The sequence below is a fragment of the Phalangium opilio genome, unplaced genomic scaffold (assembly GCF_054372755.1).
Source record: "Phalangium opilio isolate 3A_F unplaced genomic scaffold, DU_Popi_V2 ptg000098l_1, whole genome shotgun sequence".
NCBI classification, from domain to species: domain Eukaryota; kingdom Metazoa; phylum Arthropoda; class Arachnida; order Opiliones; family Phalangiidae; genus Phalangium; species Phalangium opilio.
In genome coordinates, this window is record NW_028324201.1 from 3,059,777 (window position 1) to 3,081,246 (window position 21,470).

Genomic DNA, 21,470 nt, shown 5'->3' on the forward strand with positions numbered 1-21,470 from the left:
TGTAATACCTACTTAATGTACAACGCGTATTTCAGGAGCACTGAGACTCTGTGCTCGTTAGGTGTAAAAGGACTTACACTTTTAATAACGGAAAGATGAGAACAACGATAGCTCCGCCGTTCCGACTTGGCAATCAGAGCGACTTCTAAAGGGAGGAACAACCAGAGTATCGCGCATGGCACCCAGACCAATATGGTCTTTTGAAAACAAGGCGTGAAATCAGGATTATCCGTGTACCATGTCAAATTGGCTTCCTGTTTAGAATAATGTGCACACTTAATGTTTAAACGCAAACGACAAATTTTTAACCTATCAAATGCCTAATTTTGGTAAAGTAAATAAACAACAGGTAACATACCCAAAATGGAGATTCGCAAAAGTCATCCAGAATAAATGAATCCATTTGAAGATGAATAATACTAAAACATATGCTAAAATAAATTTGAGGAATTTGTTTATCAATCTAGTCGCTGTGATGCTATCGCACGTCTAACTACAACAATGAACCGCAACGTTGATAGCGTAAATCCGTAAAACCCTACTTTAAAAGACCTCCCTCGCAAAACACATGTGTATAGTTCAGAAAAGATTCATGTACATTAGAACCGAATAACAAAATTAAAAACTTTAGGCGTAAAAAACTGAAGTACGCTTTTATGAACTGTACATTTTCTCGACGAAAGATTGTCTTTATTATCAGTAGGAAAGACTATGTTACAATCTTGTGATGATATGCCATCGTTATCAGGAGTCCCTTACACTTGGAGTGCAATCAACCTTTTCCCATACCCTCTTCAGGGCTTAATTCAGACAAACGCCGCGACGCTAGCGCCACCTCTGAGAGAGCCGTGCGATAGTGGCGGTCCCAAGAGAAAAAATTATCTCTTAAGGGGTGTTTCTTTTTTGCATTTGAATTTCCCATACATAAGGCAGCCTATAAGAACAGAGAGGTTGTAAAAAGTGACAACCGAAATTCCCCAGAACGCAACGCGGCGCAGAGGCTAGCGTGGATATTAGGGTTAGTTTTATTTAAACTACGAAAAAACCTTTTTTGCCGTTTTAGTTAAGCTCGTTGAATTTTATTTAACTAATTTAGTCAGCGGAATATGAGCAATATATTAAAAAATCGAGAGCTAACAAATAACAATAACCGAATACTGATACAAATCCAAAATTTTAGGTAGGCCTAGAGCACTTATGAAACTCTCCCGCCAAGCCTTCTTCTAACCCTATACCCTTTTTAGCCACATTGTATGATGTACAGTACTACGATGAGGCTCTTAGTTTGACCTACCTGTTGTTGTTATGGTAGTAGCGCCTTTGGCAGTTTAAAAGTTTTTGTTCGTCATTGAAGGGGAAGTGAAAGGGAGAGAATTGTGGTGAAATTGATATTTTTCGTTCGTCTACTTAAAAGGAAGGGAATTATGATACTCTACCTTTAATATTCCTCTCACCCGTCCGCAATACGATTTCACACTTTCAATATCGCTCCCCTATTTCAACATTCAATGAAATCGAGGCAAATTTTGAAAGCAAAAGCAAATATTTACTGACGTTATTTTTAGAATGGTCTTAAGGTTCCGGGATATTACAATTATTAGGTGTTTTACCGAATTCTTTCTCCTTCAAATGCTTCTGACCATAAGTGCATGCACAAGGTGAATAATCTAACACCAAGGTCCTAAATAAGATTTTTTGCCGTAGCCTCTAGTTCTGAAAGTTATGACGTTAAGCTTTTTTACGTTCCCAAAGGAGTATGTACGCCAGTTAAGTACGGTACGATATGGCTACTATTACAAGCCGAGGCCTTGGGTCGTCTTGTTTATTAGCCACATCGCATGATGGATATCTACGATGGGGCTCTTTGTTTGACCTGCCCTGTAGTAGTAGTAGTAATAGTAGTAGTAGTGCCACAGTCCTGCCTTTGGCAGTATCAAATTTTTCGTTCGTCGAGAGAAAATATTTTTAGTTAACGTTAAACTTGATACAGGGAAGAAATTTTTATTTAATTTTCTTCCTACCAGCCCAGTACTAAGCAGCCTCGCCTAAAATCGCTTGATAAAGGAATAGTTCACGCATAAACCCTTTAATTTCACCCAAAACCAAGATTTTGAGAGTTAAAAAAATTTTACATTAAGTATATATTAAATCAAATCAGTAAAACCAGAAGCGGATAAGAGGAGAAGCCTCTATCTAGGCAAAAAACGTGAAACGTCTTGTTTTCGCGCTTAGAGACATCGACGCAGCGATACAATTTTATTGACGGCGAAAAAATATCGCCTTTACATAAGACATAATAGTCCTATGCCAGCGGCTATTTTGAAATTGTAACTGTCGTCTGCTACAGCGGAGTCTGTGATAAAGTGATGGTAGGCCCAGGGTTAGTTCAATAATGGATATTGAAGCTGTTTATGATTTAATTTTAAAAGATATTTCAAGTGAAAGTTTTGTAAAGCATATTGGGAATGAAAGGCAAGAAATTTTACATAATTTATTTGTAAAAATCTCGCTTACTTTAGACAAACACACCCAAGTAAACTTAAGACTTTATGGTCTAATAAGAAGGTTATGTTCAATATTTTTAAATCTGAAAGAGAATATTTCCAAAAATGATTCCAAGAAAAAGTCCCAATTTTTGTAGTTTAACCGTTGTTTGCACATATTTAGTGCTTGTTTGTTTCAAATCAAGAAATACTTGGCATTGAAAATTTCTCGTCTGCGGTATGTGCACCGCCATTTAATTTTACCATTTTTTTCTTATTTTTTTTTGGACAAAGTCGAACTATTTTCTTTCTACAAAGACTATTCATAAGCTGTCAGTCCTCAACTACTTTAGTGTTCTCTTTAGTGAAGCGCGAAACCAAGACGTTTCAGATTTTTAACGTGGCGTCTATGGCTTGATAGAGGCTTCCCTCCGAAGGAGGTTTAATTATAGGCTTCTGGTAAAACTAATTGCATTGAGGATCCCCTACAAGTTGACTTTCCTTACGAACTCCAGTTTTGGCTTGGCAAAGCTAGAGGCATTTGTGGGCGTGATTTATACTTGCATGTATAAATCCCGCCCACTAGCCTTTGCCAAGCCAAACCCGGAGTTCAGGAGGAAAGTCCCCTTGTAGGGGATCTACTGGAGCCGCTCTATTCTTCAAGTATTGAAATATATATTTGTTACGTAATAGTTTCTTAAAACTTACCCACAAAAAGGATTACACCTTTAATCATCTGAAGGGCCAAGGTTTAAAAATCCTGCCCAAACTAAGGGGCTGTTACTTTTTTTTTACCACCAACGAACACTAGTGCTTAGCCGTGAGGCCTTGAGCACCAGGAAGAAGTGAGCGTGAGACCCAACACCGACGGGGGCCGCTAGGTCGTATTTGTGTAAACCGGGAAGGAAATGAAGTTTACTTGGGAGGTGACGGAAGGTGGAAAGGGGGTAAGTCACCTCCGGCGGACACGGGACAGTCAGCACCTATAGGGTAGGATCGCCGACATGTGTCGTATTCCCTCAAAGTTTGCCGCCCAGAAGCTGGGCTTACAGGAGTGCGCCACACTCCCGACGGGGCTGTTACTTTCGGGATTGGTTTTCTTATTAGCAATTTAGCAGCAGTAAAGGTTGCAAACGAATTTTAGGGAATGTTGAAATTTCCCCAAACACAAGTAAAAGAAATTCCAAAAATGCTTCGTAGGAGAATTCGTCTCATCGTCGGCGTTTTGCCAAGAAACGTTTTCAAGGCAAAGGTTAATTAAATTCACATTCCAAATATATATTATTTATAAATATGCTTACCAGGTTTTTAGTCAAATTGATACATTCATATTCATTGCAGTAGCGTTGCTAGGGTTTGAAATTTGGGGGAGGGGGGGGGGGTATCTGGGCAAACTATTTTAAAGTTATTGTAAGAAATTAATTACAAAATTTTGCATAAGTGGTTCATTGAAACTTAACGAATCTATCAATATAATTTTTTATATATTGCTACAGAACTTTAGGGGGCTACGAGTAATTTTTGGAAGGGTTTATGGATTATTTTGAGGGGTCTAAGTTATTTGGGGGGGTATAACTCACCCCCTCCCCCCCCCAAAAAAAAGGCCTACCAACGCCACTGATTCATGGAATTGTATTAATACTTCAAGTTTAAAATCATTCTTGGACGACAAAGAAAAACCATGGATATAAAGAATGCGCGTAAGGAAATAGGTTTTCACGCATGGAATATTTTGGCTTAAGATAATTATACGAGATTATATCAGCTAATGCGATAATTATCTGCCTGTATTCCTTTTTATATTAATATCGTAACCTTAATAGCTCATTATTTCAAAACAAATGTAAAATATCACGGAACCCTGAGGTGAAAATTTCTTAACACCCCAGAGTGGATTTGAAGAAGTTTTCACCGAGGGTTCCGTGGTAAACTGCTAATGGAGCTTATCCATGTTAAATAACTCTTGACTTGAAATGTAAAATATAAAAATTAAAGGAAAATAACCCGTTTTTCATTATTATCTACTGTTCTGAAGACCACAAAAGGACCAAGCAGCCTCATCGAACTTGTTTTCGTTAATTAAAAATAAGTTATCAAAGTTTCATACTATATGTCTAGAAAATCCACGGTTAGTAGGGCTGTCTGTTGTACGACTAACTTGAACGTGAAGAAACGTTTAAGGGATTGGGTCTATGATTGGAAGTAATTTAGATAATTAATTATGGCAGGAAGACTGGGCTTCACGCGATTGGTCAGCCCAACAGAGGTTCAACTTTCCGCGGTCATTACCGAAATATTTTTTAAACAATGTACTTAAACGATGAAAATTTAATAACTCAGCCCCCAGAAATCAAATTCCTAACACCAACGAAATTACTGTAGTTTACGTTACTTCAAATTGACTCTGACCACTACCAACGAGATATACAAGGCCCATGCGGGCGCCAATTTTTTTTTATTTTTTCCGGACCTTTTAAATTGCCACAATTCTCCACTAGAGGCGCGTTTAAGTCTAAAAAAATTACGTAAACCTCACGTGACCAGCAGCCTGCTCTAAGTTTCGAACCTCGAGCGAAGGAGCGCGCGGCGGGCCTAATTAGTAAGTGTATTAAAGAGACGAAGAAGAGCCATCTATCAACCACACAAGTCAAAAATATATGGGTGAGGGACCCCCCTTGTATATTTCGTTGGTAGCGCTCTGACTTATAATTGGTAATTATATAGTTTTGATGTCATTGAGATTTTACGTAACAATTTTCACTACAGTGGGAATCTAATTATTGTTCTAACCCAGACTTAATTGTCTTACATTAATTACAAGTTGATAAACGAAAATAATACCTCTCCGAATCTAGAGAAGGCCTACCTACAAACTTATTTACTTAAATATACAATTACGGCTTTTAATTGACAAGTAAGTGCCGAAGTTAAAGTTAATTCAATCATTATTATATTGACAAGTGGGTTGACGTGTAAACACAATCACCTCGTTGTATCTCAAAGAAATTCTTAGTTTAAGAACATAACCAACACAAGACAAACTGATAACACGGTGCACTAATGTAACAACACGCGCAGACACACAGATAGACGACTTTATTACTCTTTCTGTATTCTACAGGGCCGGTAGGCTCTTGTAGATATGACTTGATACCGTTTTGTAACGTTAAAGTAATATTCACCTGCTTTTGCTAATTTCCTATGGAGATTAACATGGGTTTTTCGTGATTTTTCCCCACCGATAACTTAAAAACTACAGCGAAGATACTTTTCGGAATTATCTTAAATTAACAATTAAGTATTCAGGGTGTGCTATCGGCCAGCTTGATCAAAACAATTAAGTCTAAGTATGTTAATTTTAGTTAATTACAGAAGTACGGTTTTGACCATCGTGATTGGACATAATAATTAGCTAGATCTCTTGGAAAACTCAGTGTTACTACGCATCTGTAGTGTGGTGGTTATCACGTCTGCTTCACACGCGGAAGGTCCCAGGTTCGAGCCCTGGTAGATACATGTATTGACTATCGTGATTGGACATAAGAATTAGCTAGATCTCTTGGAAAACTCAGTGCTACCATGTATCTATGGTGCAGTGGTTATCACGTCCGCTTCACACGTGGAAGGTCCCAGGTTCAAGCCCTGGGAGATAAATGTTTTGACCATCGTGATTGGGCGCTTGAATTAGCTAGATCTCTTGGAAAACTCAGTATTACCACGTATCTATGGTGTAGTGGTTATTACGTCCGCTTCACACACGGAAAGTCCCAGGTTCGAGCCCAGATAGATACATGTTTTAACCATCGTGATTGGACATAATAATTAGTTAGATCTCTTGGAAAACTTAGACTTACCACGTGTCTGTGGTGTAGTGGTTATAATAAATATTTAACAATTATTTCACTTCACTTGGTCTAATAATGTGACGTAGGTAGCATACTTTTTCCCTACTTTTAAAACCATTAAACTAAGTAATATTAGAAGTTCAACAGATTGTCAGAAAAAAAAGATGTTAAAAGCCACTGTAAATGGTGCTTAAATGCTTAATATTTCCTTAATACTTCCAAATAATATTAGTAAATGGCGTGAATTGATCATAGAAATGGGGTTAAAGTACACCCTAAATGATGCCTTTTTTGGCACTTGAAAAAACAGCATATATGGTGTTTGAATGCACCATTATATTTTAGAGTGCAAATGTGTGATGGTAAAGCAAACATAATTATTCAAAATTTAATTACATTAAGACAGAAGTGACAGATATTATATAAAAACGTCTTGGTTTGGACCAAGGCCGAAAAAACAAACGATATGTGTGAGGTTTATCAATTGACTGAAGTTTCAGATATTGAAATTTTTTTCTAGTTATTTTTATCCACTCAATCCTTAATCAATATTTAATTCAATCAACTGATTTTACTGTTAATCGATCTAGTCCCTCTAAATCAATTGAAAAAATTACATATCTACGCTTTTTCAAGAACAATTAATTTCATGATAAAATGTTTTCGGAAAATGTGATTGTTCTTGAAAAAGCGTAGATATGTAATTTTTTCAATTAATTTAGAGGGACTAGATCGATTAACAGTAAAATCAGTTGATTGAATTAAATATTGATTAAGGATTGAGTGGATAAAAATAACTAGAAAAAAATTTCAATATCTGAAACTTCAGTTAATTGATAAACCTCACACATATCGTTTGTTTTTTCGGCCTTGGTCCAAACCAAGACGTTTTTATATAATTATGAATGGTGTTATCGTCACGATTTATCAACCAAAACTAAATGTATGTAAATGGTTTGAAAATGAGTGATTAGAGTAAGTGTTATATTTACGATACATAGCAATAACTGAACGTATAAAATAGGTTTGTAAATCACTAATTTTAATAAGTGTTATTTAAACTACGTATAAACCAAATATAAACGTGTGAAACCAGTTTTGAACGGACCAAATTCTAGAGGGCCGGTAGGCCCTTCTAGATAAGAACCCACACCCTCCCTTAATGTTAAAGAAATAATTCACAGATTTTAGGCTTAGCGTCCTATAGAAAAAGCATGGGATTTTTGGTGGTCCACTCCATCGAATAACTCAGAAACTACTGGGAAGTTAAGGTTCGGAACACTTTTGAATTATCAAGCAACTATTAAATGTTGAACTTCTGAAGTTTGATTAAGAACAATTAATTCCAAGTATTTTATTTTAATTAATTTATAAATCATGGTAAAACCGTTACATATATTACACTGTTTTCATAGCATTTCGATCAGCCTTCATCGGGTTTGTGGCGCATAGGATAACGCGTCTGCCTATGGAGCAGGAGATTGCAGGTTCGAGTCCTGGCAAGCTCGGTGTTTATTTTTACAGATCTTTTATTCAACATAAATGAAATGATCCTATAAATACAATGTTTGGATAATTTTTTTGTTACGAAGTACGGGCTTGTGGCGTAATGGATAACGCGTTTGCATTCGAGGCAAAACATTGCAGGTTCGAGTCTTGGAAAGCGCGTTGTCTATTTTTGATGAAGAATCTTAGTATATATAAGGGAAAATTATTAAATAACAAAATTTCAATGAAATGTGCGCGTGTGGCGCGAGGTTTAGAAATAACTTTTTTTTAAATCTATGCAAAAAGGTCAACTAAACTTAATTGAGTCACCAACCGCCTTTTTATATAAAATAAGTTACCACCCGCCTGTCTATGGTGAATTAATTTACAACCTGCCTACCAATTGTGAATTAATTTAACACTCCCCTGCCAAATAATTCAAAATTTTAATCTTTCCCATAAAATAATGAGAGGCACTTGGAGGGAGCCAATATGCTCACGAACATCTTACTGGAACATCGAACAACACAATTTCATTAGAAGTTTGACAAGCCTATTATTATTTTTATAATATATTAATACAAATTAAGGCTGAAGGAACAGATATTATATAAAAAAGACTTGGTTTGCCCAAGCCTTAAAAACAAAACGATAAGAGTTTTTCCAGTTGTCTGAAGCGCGGATATTTTTTTCTATTGAATTTTAAAGACAATCCGTATTTTACTACTCTTTAGAATTTAATTCAATCACCTGATATTACTGCTAATGGATTAGTTTCCTATAAATTAATTGAAATAAATAATTACTTATCTCAGATTTTTTAACAACAATTCCATTTTCCTGAATCATTTTATCATGCATTTATAATTTTGAGGGATATCGTGTAAATTTAATCAAATTGACTCTTTCTTTTTTAATTTCCGAGAATTTTCCTTTCAAAAGGTTTTAAACACATCAAGTATTCATAATGTTGTCAACTAAATAGCAACTCAACCAACACTTCTAAAATCTTCCCCACAAGTACTGATATACACAGTTCAATAATTGTGACTCTGCTTAAAGAAGAATCGAACCCCTTTATCAAATATAAGAAAGGTGATAACAGCCCCCTTTTGTATTCGAAAAGACCGCATATAATACATTATTAATGAGAGTATTATTTGAAAATTAAAGTACGTTCTCCATTGAAAAGAAAAAAATTCATGATAAAATGTTTCAGGAAAATGGAATTGTTCATGAAAAATCTGAGATAAGTAATTTTTTATTTCAATTAATTTATAGGAAACTAATCCATTAGCAGTAAAATCAGGTGATTGAATTAAATTCTAAAGAGTAGTAAAATACGGATTGTCTTTAAAATTCAATAGAAAAAAATATCCGCGCTTCAGACAACTGGAAAAACTCTTATCGTTTTGTTTTTAAGGCTTGGGCAAACCAAGTCTTTTTTATATATTCTGATAAGTTTTGATTCGACGTTATTTAGACGTTCAGAAACGTTGGATTGAGTGAGCAACTAGATCTAGCGTTTCATAAAACTCGTTTCTTATAAAATCCACGAAAAAGTTTTATAAACCCCTGACACGAAAAATAAATCAAATATTAACGTGTTTTTGCTGCCTGGGTATGATGGAATATTAAAATATGCATTTTTAATCAAGCTTGTAAAAAATATACTCAAAAAGATCATTATTTCTCGCTCTGGGTAAAAACCAAGCTCATTTGTTGAATATATATGCATAAAAATGGTTTGAATAATATTACTAATCTATGAAGCAATATTAAAATATGCATTTGTAATCAAGATAGTCAAAAATATACTCAAAAAGATCATTTTTTCTCCCTCTGGGTAAAAAGCAAGCATATTTGTTGAATATAAATGCATAGAAATGGTTTCAATAATATTACTCCATTATGAAGCAATAATAAAATATGCATTTGTAATCATGCTAGTCAAAAATATACTCAAAAAATCATTATTTCTCTCTCTCTCGGTGTAAGCAACGAGTTCATTTGTCAAATTTATGTACTTAGAAGTGTTTCGGAAACGGGCCCCTCAGTGAGATTGCACATTTTATGGAAGATCAAGGAGCGGAGTCCAGGCGTAAATCCAAAATTTCCATTTCGTCACTGGTTAGATCGCTCATCAAAACGAGCAGCGTTCGTTTTTCAAGAATCACAGTCAATATTGAGACTGAAATTTGAAGAAATCATCTTGGAAGATATTAACCCAAACTGTTCATATTCAAGGTCTGTTCATTTAATTTTCCAAAAAGCCTCGTCGAGGTAACTAAGATTGGTATAACTCTTCACTTCCATCCCGCTTTGAGGGGCCTTCACTCTAGGCATTTTGGGCCCAGAGAGTGTGCAGAGGCGGCTAAGGGTCAGCTTTTTTATACCGATCTTTGCCTTTCCCTTTCCTTACATCGAAGAGACCTATTGAACGAGATATATTGGGGAAGAGGGGTTCAAGTCAATTTGGGTCATCAGTTTCGGCACTTGGATGCAACTCAGTGTTAACCTTTTTGGTTTATCGGGAAGCGTTACATGTTTAAACGCTTACTGTAAGTAAAAATTAGCAGACATCTTGGCGTAAATTCTGCAACTTTTATAGGGAGTAATCGCGAGAGATATCTATCGACAAGAAGGTTACTGTTCATCTCGCGCATTAATACGCGGCTCTGTGAGATAAAAAAGCGAGAAGTCAGTCTAGACTGCCATCAAAATTTGAACAAAAAGCATGGGTTGCCTCGAGATTTCGCTCGCGTTAATAGGAAACGAGGTGCTGAAATTGTTTTTTTTTTGCAGTTTTAATTTATCACGGGAGTGATATCTTAAAAATGGGTTAACCTGGTAGGTAAGTTGTCACTCGCAATCACCTTAAAATTTGTCAAGCTTAACTTTTATTAGCACGAGCAAAATTTTGAAACCACTACCTCTTTTTGTTCAAGGTCGTACGATGCCCTCATAGAACGAGAGAGTTTGATACTAACTCTTTATTCAATAAGTACACTAAGAAAGTACCGTAAAATTTACAGTCAAATACTCGGCAGCAATTTGGAATTGAGACAAAACCTTTCATTCTTTCTTTAAATGTCTCCTCGGCAACCTTTAAACTTGGTTAGATCATATGAAACATTAACACGTACAAAAATTAGTTAACATTAGGGTTGGTTCCATATGGAGATGGTGCTTTAAACCGTATTCTCTTTCTTCTCTAACCCAACTCCAAAATGGTATTTCTATCTCCCGCTAAACACTTACTCATCCCAAATTTATCGCCACTTTTTCTTTTATTGCTTAATTTTACTTAAGCAGAAATTACATATATTTAAAATTAGAACTCAACTGATTTCTAAACTAAGCCTTTCCCAAATGTTTTGAACAGTTTAGTTGAAATTATTTAGTAAAGCAATTAGTGATGGTCAGTTTACCAATATCGGTTACGCTATCGATACTAATTTTTTACCGATTTCAGTATCGGTATCGGCCCATCTCTATGTAATAGTAGGTATTATATTTATATTTCAGATTCATTGAGTTAAAAAAATTGGTATAGGTATTTCAGTTAATTCTGATATTGACATCGGTTAATATACGATATCGGCTAAGGATGCTAGTCGGTTTATAAGATTAAATCGGAACTTCAAGTGTCACTTGACAGTAAATAACTTCAAAATCGAGAGTTAGCAACTTTAAAACAATCTCAACAGGATATCCGAGGTTTAAGCTATATTTATATGTGACAATGAAAGATAATGTGACGAAACGGTTTGCTTCACCATCGTTGTCAATGTTCAAGCTAAAATTCCTCTGAAAGCAGTAGATAAACAACACTTGACGCAATTCTTTTGAAGGGGACGAGGTCGATCACCGTTAGCATTGGCAGGAAAACCTATGCCCCAGCTAACCTACAGCGCCCTATACTAACTATTACCGTTAACCTCTGTAAGTTTTGATGGAAAGGAGGAACCGCCTTAGAGCACGGAGGAAAACTCCTTTTAACAAGTGGGGAGAGAACTTGAAAACTCTACGCAGAAGGATTTGTTCCCAGATTTTCACCCGGGGCCACAGTCCGGGATCGAACCCGGGATCCTCTTGCTGCGAGACGAAAGCGCTAGCCGCTACGCCACCCCACCGTTGTAAAATCACTGGAGGCATTTACTCGTGTTTCGTCATGAGTTTAACGCTTGTAAATGTGTAGCAAGACATGGGCAGTCGTTTTGAAGAGTACATCTACCACAATGGTAGTCACATCGTACAAATGTACGATGTGTTTACCAAACAGATTAGGGGTTGTAAACTGAGACCTTAGTCCTAAGACTAATTGTTGAATTGTGCTTTTAAACATTTTGTTGCATTCAGGCGTATTCTCCAATATTCCTTTTGTACCTTGCCACTTGCTTAAAATAAAACATCAATTCCAAAGATTTATTTACAACCTGTATAGTTTAATAAAATGACGTCAGCCATTGCCCATATTGGGGGTTGTCCACAAAGGAAGGTGTTGGTCTGATCTCTTCCACACTATATAATCAGTTTTATTAACTAACGATATCCTAATTTTTGTCCGGCCTGAGTTAAGCGAGATAAGTCATTCGCGTCCTCCCGCACGGTCTCGCAGGGGCTCGCTTTCGCAGGCCGTCAAATCAGGCAGTCTTCTGGAAGCGAGATAATTCTCTTGGCTGCTCATCCTGATCCTATGGCAACGTAGGTTCCCGACCCCTTGGCCCAAGTGACCTTGCGCCTACTATACTTTTGACCTCACGTGACCTTTCGCCTGCTACAATGGTGGCCCACAAACCCGTTAAGAATCAGAAACGACGTATAGAGGTGCTATCCAAGGCGGTATGAAGTATCCATCGCCGACGACATACTGCTGATGGGCAACAAAGTAATAGTGCCACTCAATTAGTAGCGGAGTTGCACAGTTTTCACCATGGCATAGAATCAAAGAAGGTGCAAGTACGATCCAAAGTTCGGTGGCCAGGCTTAGAAAAATTAACTGAAGGAATGTTCACGTTCCTGTGCGACAAGCAGAGAATTTGCACCGATGTCCCAAAGATCATTATCACCTTGGCACCTTAAATAATGCCATGGTAACGTGTACATGGTAAAATCAGTTTATACTAATAATCGTTGACTCATTTTCGAAGAGGATAGAAACAGACGTTATGAGGAACGCTGCATCGTCAACTGTTATAAATTGCCTGCAACAGCACATGACGGTTAAACCTAATGCCAAATTCGTCACTAATAACGGAACTTGCTCCACAAACAAGGAATTCAAGAATATCGTGATCGAAAATAGGATCGAGTAAATCACGATAATACCTTACCTGTAAAAAACTACATTCGAAATTGAAGGTTTTTGCGTTCAATACCGTGCCACTGTTGTGGTACGCATTGTCAATAAAATATTAACGCATAAAGTGGTATTTAATTGTACACGTTAACGATATGTTAATATTTGAATGCTAATATTGACATTCAAATTTTCACGCTAAGGAAGCGTGTAGATTAAGTCATTTTGCTATTTAAATATGATTGCACTAGAGTTTAAAGTTTAAACGAGGGCGATTTTGATGGCCTTACAACACTCTTTACGTTAGAGAGAACCATCACCAAACAAGTTTAGTTTACTATGTAACTAATCAGTCAGTTAAGCAAGTAATTAAGTTTAGCTATAGCCTCCATTTTCTTATCATTTTCGTAATTTGTGTGTCCCTGTGTTCATGGAAAAATTCGACGTCCTAGCCTAGTTTCCGAAAACGAAAATCGACTGAAGAATTAATGGTAAAGAAAAACTGGCAAAATATAATGTTTTTGGACGTCTAAATATAACAAAAATAACTTGTTTAATTATATTATTAAAATTTTGATTAAACCAGTGCTTTTACTTCGTGATTAAATAAGAGGTAAACCTGAAATTGTTTTAACAATACACCTGAAAAACTCCTGTGTGTATGCCAGGAAACTCCCATGAGCGCCCAAAAATCTCTCATTTGAACAGAACAAAGCTCCTGTGTCAAGGCACTTAACGCTCTCGTTAAAAAGCCAAAAACGCTCTCATTTGAACACCAATAACACTAACGTTTGAACACCTAAAAGGCTCTAGTTTGAATACTAATACAATCCTATTAGAACGCCAAAACGACCATGACTGAACGTTTCATTTGAGAAGGCGATTATTTAAAATTGAATGGTATAATGATGTATTTTTGAATGGTAAATATAAGTTGTTCAAAAATGAATTCTAGCGTTAAGTTTTGATCGATATGACGGTAGTTTGTTCAAAATTGTATGTTCATGGTTAGTTGTGAACGCATAAAACAATCCTTGTTCAAATTGAATGTTTCTGATTAAATCTCAATTCGTCAATAGAGGCTGCTAAAAATTGAACGGTCGCCAATCTTTTTGAATGCTTAAACCACGCTCATTGAGTGCATCTAACAGATTGGCAGAAAGGTATGTGAGGACAGTCAAGACGGTAATACAGAGAATAGCTGGCGGTTCTTCGGAAGAAACGGAATTGATTGGAAGTACTCTGGTGAAATATAATGAAGGATCTCTTCGATAGAGACTAGCCCGATTTCTTTTAAACCATATACGATCGCCCGTTGAAGGAGGCTTATCCCCGGCAGAATACATCCTAAACAGGACCATCTTGACGAAACTGGATTTCGTCCTTGCCAACAACAAACAAGCCATATTACTTGACTAAGGACGAGATTTCCAAAACTATACAAGAAGTCATGGCAAGGTAGAACGGAAGGGGGCCGAGTTGGATAGAAGACAATCTACCCCGAAGACGAAAAAAAATTAAGTTCGAAATTAAATGCCAAATGGAATGATACGCCGACATAGGAATCAAATCGGGGACAAATTCAAAAATAGCAATAGACTCCTAAGTCACCGCAATCGGGCAGAGCAAACAACACAATAATCTTTTTGGGCACACGCAACCGGAAACGATATCTACACCATTGGCCAATCCTTCAGCAGTGACGTCAAGAAACAAGAACCCCCAGCGATGACTATTTCCACGCCTGGTTAACGGATATGCTCAGCACCAACGAGTACTTACGACACACAAATCACTACCCAACGTACAAGCCCCTTTTTACGAAGGAGCACCAGAGGAAAAAAACCAGCTGAAAGACTAGGACTATAAAAAATAGGGGAGTATTTTAGGAGTGTGCTAGCCATTTTCTGTGTATAAAAAGACAACCAATCGATAAGAGGAAGTATAAATGTACACTCAAATAACGAAGCCGGCATTCAGTGTTGCGCGGCCAATTGATAATGATCATGTAACCCGATTACTTGTAATCAGTTATTGTGTCATGTGCATTCCTCGACCTAAAAATCCTACAGTCGTTCTACCTTCGGGCAACATATACTCTCTTCCGCAGATCTCATTGGAACGTGAAACCCACAACTACAACTTCTTATCCAGAAGCCCGATTTTTCACCAAAATCTGTCTTCATTACATTAAATAAGGACCAGTTATTCATACTACATACGGAGGTCTGGCTTTTGACTCCACCATGTTGTTAAAGGAAAACATTCTATGTTTTGGCTAAATAAATTATTAGTTTTAATTATTTAACTATTTTTAATTCATTTTAAAAAGTACTAATATTCGGTGCCTCTCTGATCACTGCTCTCCGTTTTGTTGATCGGCAAAAACTCTAGTGAATCATTTACACTACCCTCGGTACCCTCTTCTCACTTGGAGAAACAACAGATTTGCATCTAAAAGTAGTTTTCAAACTTTCGCCAATTTAATATTTTACATTCCGATATAGATGCTTTGAAAGTTGCAAAGGAATGCAAATAGTTCCAATATAATTTTGGTGTTAAAAGTAAGAGCTTAACTATGTTAAAATAGAATGAAAAGTTTTTAGAGCTAAGATAGGGCCATTAGACTAAAATAAACCAATACCATTATTATTCATGAAACCTAAGACTTTGCCAAAGAAGGCGCTAATATTTTTACTACCGGTTGATCTCAATGATTATTTTATAGGAGCGTTACGTTAGAGAACCGTCATATGGTTCTATCTTGTAGGTCAGGGCATGAGCTGGATCAATCCCCTATTTCCCTCTCTATCGTCTCTATGGTTCTTACAATTAAGAAAGTAACATTGACTCCATTTTACGAGGAACTCACTTTAGAGCGAATGTTAATTACGAAATTCAGTAGAGTGCACAGACAAACGGCGGGTTGAGTATCTATTTCGTTTAAGTTAACTCAAGTCGCATTTAAATATCCCTAATCAGCTGGCATTTCTTCCAAGAACTGCAATGGATATGCAAGCGGAAAATGTAAACGATCTCCCATTTGTCTGTTAAATATTAGTCCTTCGACACGAGCCCTTTCGAAAATAATGCAAAAATATATGATAAAATATTTTGAGAAAATGAAATTTTGGTGTTAAAAACGAAGATAAGCATTTTTTTTTAATAATTGTTGTTTTATAATCAAGCCTCTTATCTGAAACGTTTCAATATCTGGGACAGTCAATCCAATTGGTTCACTTACTTTTTACGCTTTCTAGTTTTCTTAAAGATGATATTTATGATGTATCCAAGCGTTATGAAGGTATTTACAAATATTGGGCGTTGTTTAAATATTCTATTCTTACACTCACATAATCTTACACCAAAGCCACATAAGCTGACATTTCGTAAGAGGGGATACTGTAGGCGTCTAGTATTGGGGTAACACTGAGTTCAGAGATAGAAGGGTATGACTTTTACGTTCGTAGTACTGACACTACTCTATACTTTATACATAAGAAATTTCTAATGAATCAGTGTAAATACTGTTTAACTTCGAATTTTTTCTTTGCAAATTCAGAGTCACATGTTACTTGTATGGTATTTATTTCGAGACGTTTTACAAATATACAAAAGCCTAAATCATGGATAATAGAACTGTACTGAAAGTCTTATTGCTATTCGTAAGTAAAGGTTTTATTCAAGTTGTTAATTCTGTCCTCGCACTATACTTAAAAGTTGTGTTGTAATTTGATTTGTTCACAACTTCGAAGATAATTTTCTATCTGCGTGCTAGGTTTAAAAGTGCTCGATTATTCGTGGTGATTTAAAGATTCCAGTTGTTGGTAATTTCTTATAAGTGCATTTCTTCAAGAATAGGGATAACGCGTGTGAAAAATATTGTATTTTCATATTTCCAACTCCGGTATTTCACTTACAAACACGAAGTATTCAAACGAGAAAGTGACAGCAATAACGAAAGAAACGAGTGAAACTGTCCGGTGCCGATTCGAAATGTCTAACTGCCAAACCGTCGGCAAACTTCTTTTATCTTGAATAATAACAGATCATTGTCCTTCTCTTAACTGTCATGTTGACCCAAGAGCGTTGCATTAGTTAACCAATAGCATATATGAAAGCAAAATGTTTCATTAACCGACTTTAAGTATCTTAGGTCTGCTGATTTGTGGCCGTTCCAAATTTAACCTTGCGCCCCACTTTGAATGCCAATATAAAATCAATTCCTTCGGGCTTCATTCAGAGGTTTGTAAACTAAAACGTGTTTTTTCTTAAACACTGTTCGAATAAACGGAAGTTAACCAGATCTAAAATTATTATATTTTTTATATTCTTGGTGTTTAGCTAAGAATAAGTTAAAATAGTTTTTTGGGTGTTCAGTCATAAATTTAAACGCAATCCAATCCGATAAAGGGAAAGAATTTCTCTCTTCGGTTGTGCAAAACATTTTACATCAATTTTGAATAAAATATTTTACTACCAATTCTGAAACCAAAGCTTCTGTAGTGAAGCGTTTTAATTGTACTTTAAAAGAACGTATGTTTCGTTATTTTACCGAAAACAACACTCGTAATTATATCAAGATTCTTAAGGATCTTGTTGACGCTTATAACAAGAGTTACCATAGTTATAACAAGATGACCCAGTCATATAAGTTTTTACCGCCCTCTAGTGACAAGAATTAGTATTAGTATGTTCATTATAAGATGACCCCAGCTAATTTAGAATTTCGGGGTTTTTTTTTACCTCTCCGAGTGACGTATGTCACGGAGAGGTTCTAATTTCGACGTGTCTGTCTGTCTGTGTGTCTGTCTGTTGTTATTGACTTACACCCCAGGGGACCGCGTTCGCAGTTTTCAAATCGGAGCAAACGTTTTCACAAATTCCGGACCGCATCTCGGAAATTTGGAAAATTGTATTCCACTTACCATAGCTATTATCCATTACCTGTCTAACCATAGCTATTTTCCATTACCTGTCTAACACCACCATCTTCTGTTCTTTGTCCGTCCCACACGGACACCAGTCTGTACTTACTGGCTTCTAATCACCAATATCTTTTGGACTTCGTCCATCCCACATGGACACCAGTCTGTACACACTGGCTTCTACACACCACCATTTTCTGGTCTTTGTCCATCCCACATGGAACACCAGTCTGTAAACAGTGGCTTCTAATCCCCACCATCTTCTAGTCTTTGTCCATCCCACATGGACACCAGTCTGTACACACTGGTTTCTTCACACCACCATCTTCTGGTCATTGTTTTTGTCCATCCCACATGGACACCAGTCTGCACAACTGGCTTCTACTCCATCATCATCCTTAAGGTTAAGACATACGCGGCGATCGGCCAGGGTTACGAGAAACGTCCGGCCTCCCTAAGGTGGGGCTTCCACCAAAGGTTCACGCAATTGCGCTGTTCTTATCCATAGCTGCGATTCGAAACCCTTATATACTACCTATTTTAGTTAGGCGAAGCAACCGGCGTATGCTTCATTTCAAACGCCAATATTAGTCAAGTCTCTCAAGAATGTTTAATTGTTCTTTTTTAAAGCGATGTAACGTTCAATAAGGCGAATAACTAACGAAGAAAATATTAAATATTAATTATATTTATTTTAATATTTAAGATAATCTTGTTTCTCAATTCAAAATTAATACGGAAAGAGTTAAAAAGCAGTCTATGTTATTGTCTGTGTGTGTCCGTCCGTTATTACACTAGTGCCGCAGTGCGCTGCGTTAGAAGTTCGTTTTGTTTTGATGTGTAAAGAAATCCTACAGAACCATAATATTCCCTTTATCCTTAACATAAAGTGAATATGATGAATTATTTTTCGTAATTATGATGCATTTAGTGCTTTTGTAGCTTTAAAGCTCTGTTTCATTTTGATATTCCAAAGATTTTTTTAATATTATTATTTGAAATGGCTGTTTATATATTACTTAAGCTATACTATATCTGTATATAGAATAATCCTTGGTTTAGTAATTTCATGAAGAAAGCTAAGATCTAGACTCCGGCAATAAGCTTAGTGAAATTTAGAGTAAATAATTGAGGCCTGAGATGAAGTAAACTTTGGGTTTTGATTTTCGTGTCTGAAATGAAGAGACATCAACTGTTCAGAGTGAGCCGAAAGTTAAATACACTCTTAAATAATTAGGTTAAGATTTTATAATAGAAGAAGAGATCATGGTGGCAATTAGATTAGTAGGGCTAAGCTACAGAGTTTTATTCTCTTTAAGGTGCGCATTGACTATCAGTGCGTCTAGCTACAATTTAGCTTTGGTATTATTTAACGTTAACACTCATGTTGGCAAACTAAGAATATTGTTGAGGTGAGACGAGACGATAGTGTTTACACTGCTAACCAGTTGTGAATGTAGCTATCAGAATATAGGGTAAACAACTGAAGCGTAGACTTCATTTCCTGTTCTTTTTGCCATTAACTGATTTCCATGTGTCCAAGATTTATCCATATTGGAAGTAAAATGTCGTCTGCTTTACTGTATATTCGCTATGCTTGGAATACTGCTTCAATATTTCGTAAATTTTTACTTCAAAAAAGAGAAATAATTCCATATCTAGGTAAATAACTTTGTAGTAGTAGACCTCTTGACTCGGAGAGGTAATATTTTGGTTTTCCCAACTTGTCATTGTTTATAAAATAGCATTCCTATTATGAATAAAATCAATCTAGTAATAAACTACAGTAACTTACTCATTAGGTTCATTTTAAACTTTACCTACAGAACTTTATCTTAATTAAATTACAGAATAATATTTATTAAACTAGGTTCCCTGACTTAGCTGAAAATTTTAAAATCCCTTGACTTTTCCCTGACCTTTTCGGCCCATTTTTAAATTCTTGGACTTTTCCAGATTTTCTAGGTACTGTGGGCATTCCTAGGGCCTTTTTTACTCCTCCCATTTGATTATCATTGTTGTTCTCATTTGGGTCCAGTGTTCAGTCACTACCTCCTTCAGAATTTAGGGTCAGGGTGTTTACATTTACCAGCGATTGTTCACATTTGGGGTCCTCTAAGGGATTTATAACAACAGCTGTAGGACCTCTGTCCACTGATATCTCCAGTTTACGGATTTGTTCAAAACATTTTACAAAATCAGATTTCTTTCCCACCACTGGAAAGAGACTAAGTAGTCAGCAAGAACCGTTCGCGATTCCATCCTTATTTGGAGATCAAATTAATGTAACGGATGAAATTATCCCTAAACTGACTCTCCAAAATTATCCACTAAATATTTCATTAGTCTCCTACCTCATTTTGCCATAGAAATGTTCGAAAAACCTAAAAAAGAAATTTTCCAAGTTACAAAAGTACAGCCTCTTGCCCTCTTTCACTCTATGTGCAAATCTACATTATGGCCATGACCAAGGCTTAGCTTGCCTTAAATGTTTTTATTACTAATAAATGTATAAAAAAAGACTTTTTCATTCAGAAAACGGTAGTATTTCCTCGAAAGTAAGTAGAAATACAAGTTCCAAGTGTTTTTTTAAAAGATTTTACAGGTGTAAAATTTATAAAATACGTTTTTCCGCTCTTAGCACGGCTCCGCGAATCGCGGAAAAAATTGTTTCCGTATAAAATGGAGTAATGGCATATCCGAGGGTTTGACTTATTATGCCCTATAAGGAGTTAACATAGAGTGCCACTACTCTAAGCTCATCCTTATGATAGTTCCAATTTTGGCCGCTATGCCCTCTGTGCGCTTATCAGGCATATGGCTAACTCGTTTCTCTCTACATTCAAGACTGATAAGGTTTTAGGAAAAGAACTCTAAGCTTCAGACGTGACTTTGAGGCCGACTTAACGTCATATTAACGTGGTATTGGACGATTATTTAATTTCTCTCTCTAAGCGCGAAACGCGCCTAGACTCGAGGTGGATTTGTCTATCCCAGCTTATAACTTACAAAGCCAATGAGCCATATAAGAATTCGGTAGCGCATTTGTAGCGTGCCGGGTTTCCGAACCGTAGCGTTAACTTTGGTACGTTCGAGTCCCACCGGGGATTTGGAAATTTACGAAATAAAATAATATAAAGCTTAGCTACCTTAGGTCCATCTGTTAGCGTTTTAGAGCATTATTTATGAATTGTGAATAAATTTGAATAAATTAATGCGAAAATGGGCGGGGATAGGGCGGGGTTAAGACGCCCAACCAGCCGTAACATAGGCTAAAATGGGGGAAAAAGGGGGTTATATAGGGGGAAAAGGCACTAAAAAAGGGGGAAATGGGGGGAAAAGAGGGGGTGAAAGGGGTAAAAGTGGGGGTAGTAAATCTTCGGTATAAATGCATAAGTTTTTAGCCCATCAATAGATGGCGCTA

General features: G+C 36.4%; 1 protein-coding gene and 1 non-coding gene across 2 annotated transcripts in view; one reads left to right on the forward strand and one right to left on the reverse strand.

Annotated features, from left to right (window-relative positions):
* The window catches only part of LOC149634491 (multidrug resistance-associated protein 1-like), a 265,543-nt gene that overhangs the window by 12,235 nt on the left and 231,838 nt on the right, over positions 1-21,470 (reverse strand). The window lies entirely within an intron of this gene.
* TRNAV-CAC (transfer RNA valine (anticodon CAC)) lies at positions 5,927-5,999 on the forward strand. The gene has a single exon. It is a non-coding gene; the product is annotated as a tRNA-Val (tRNA).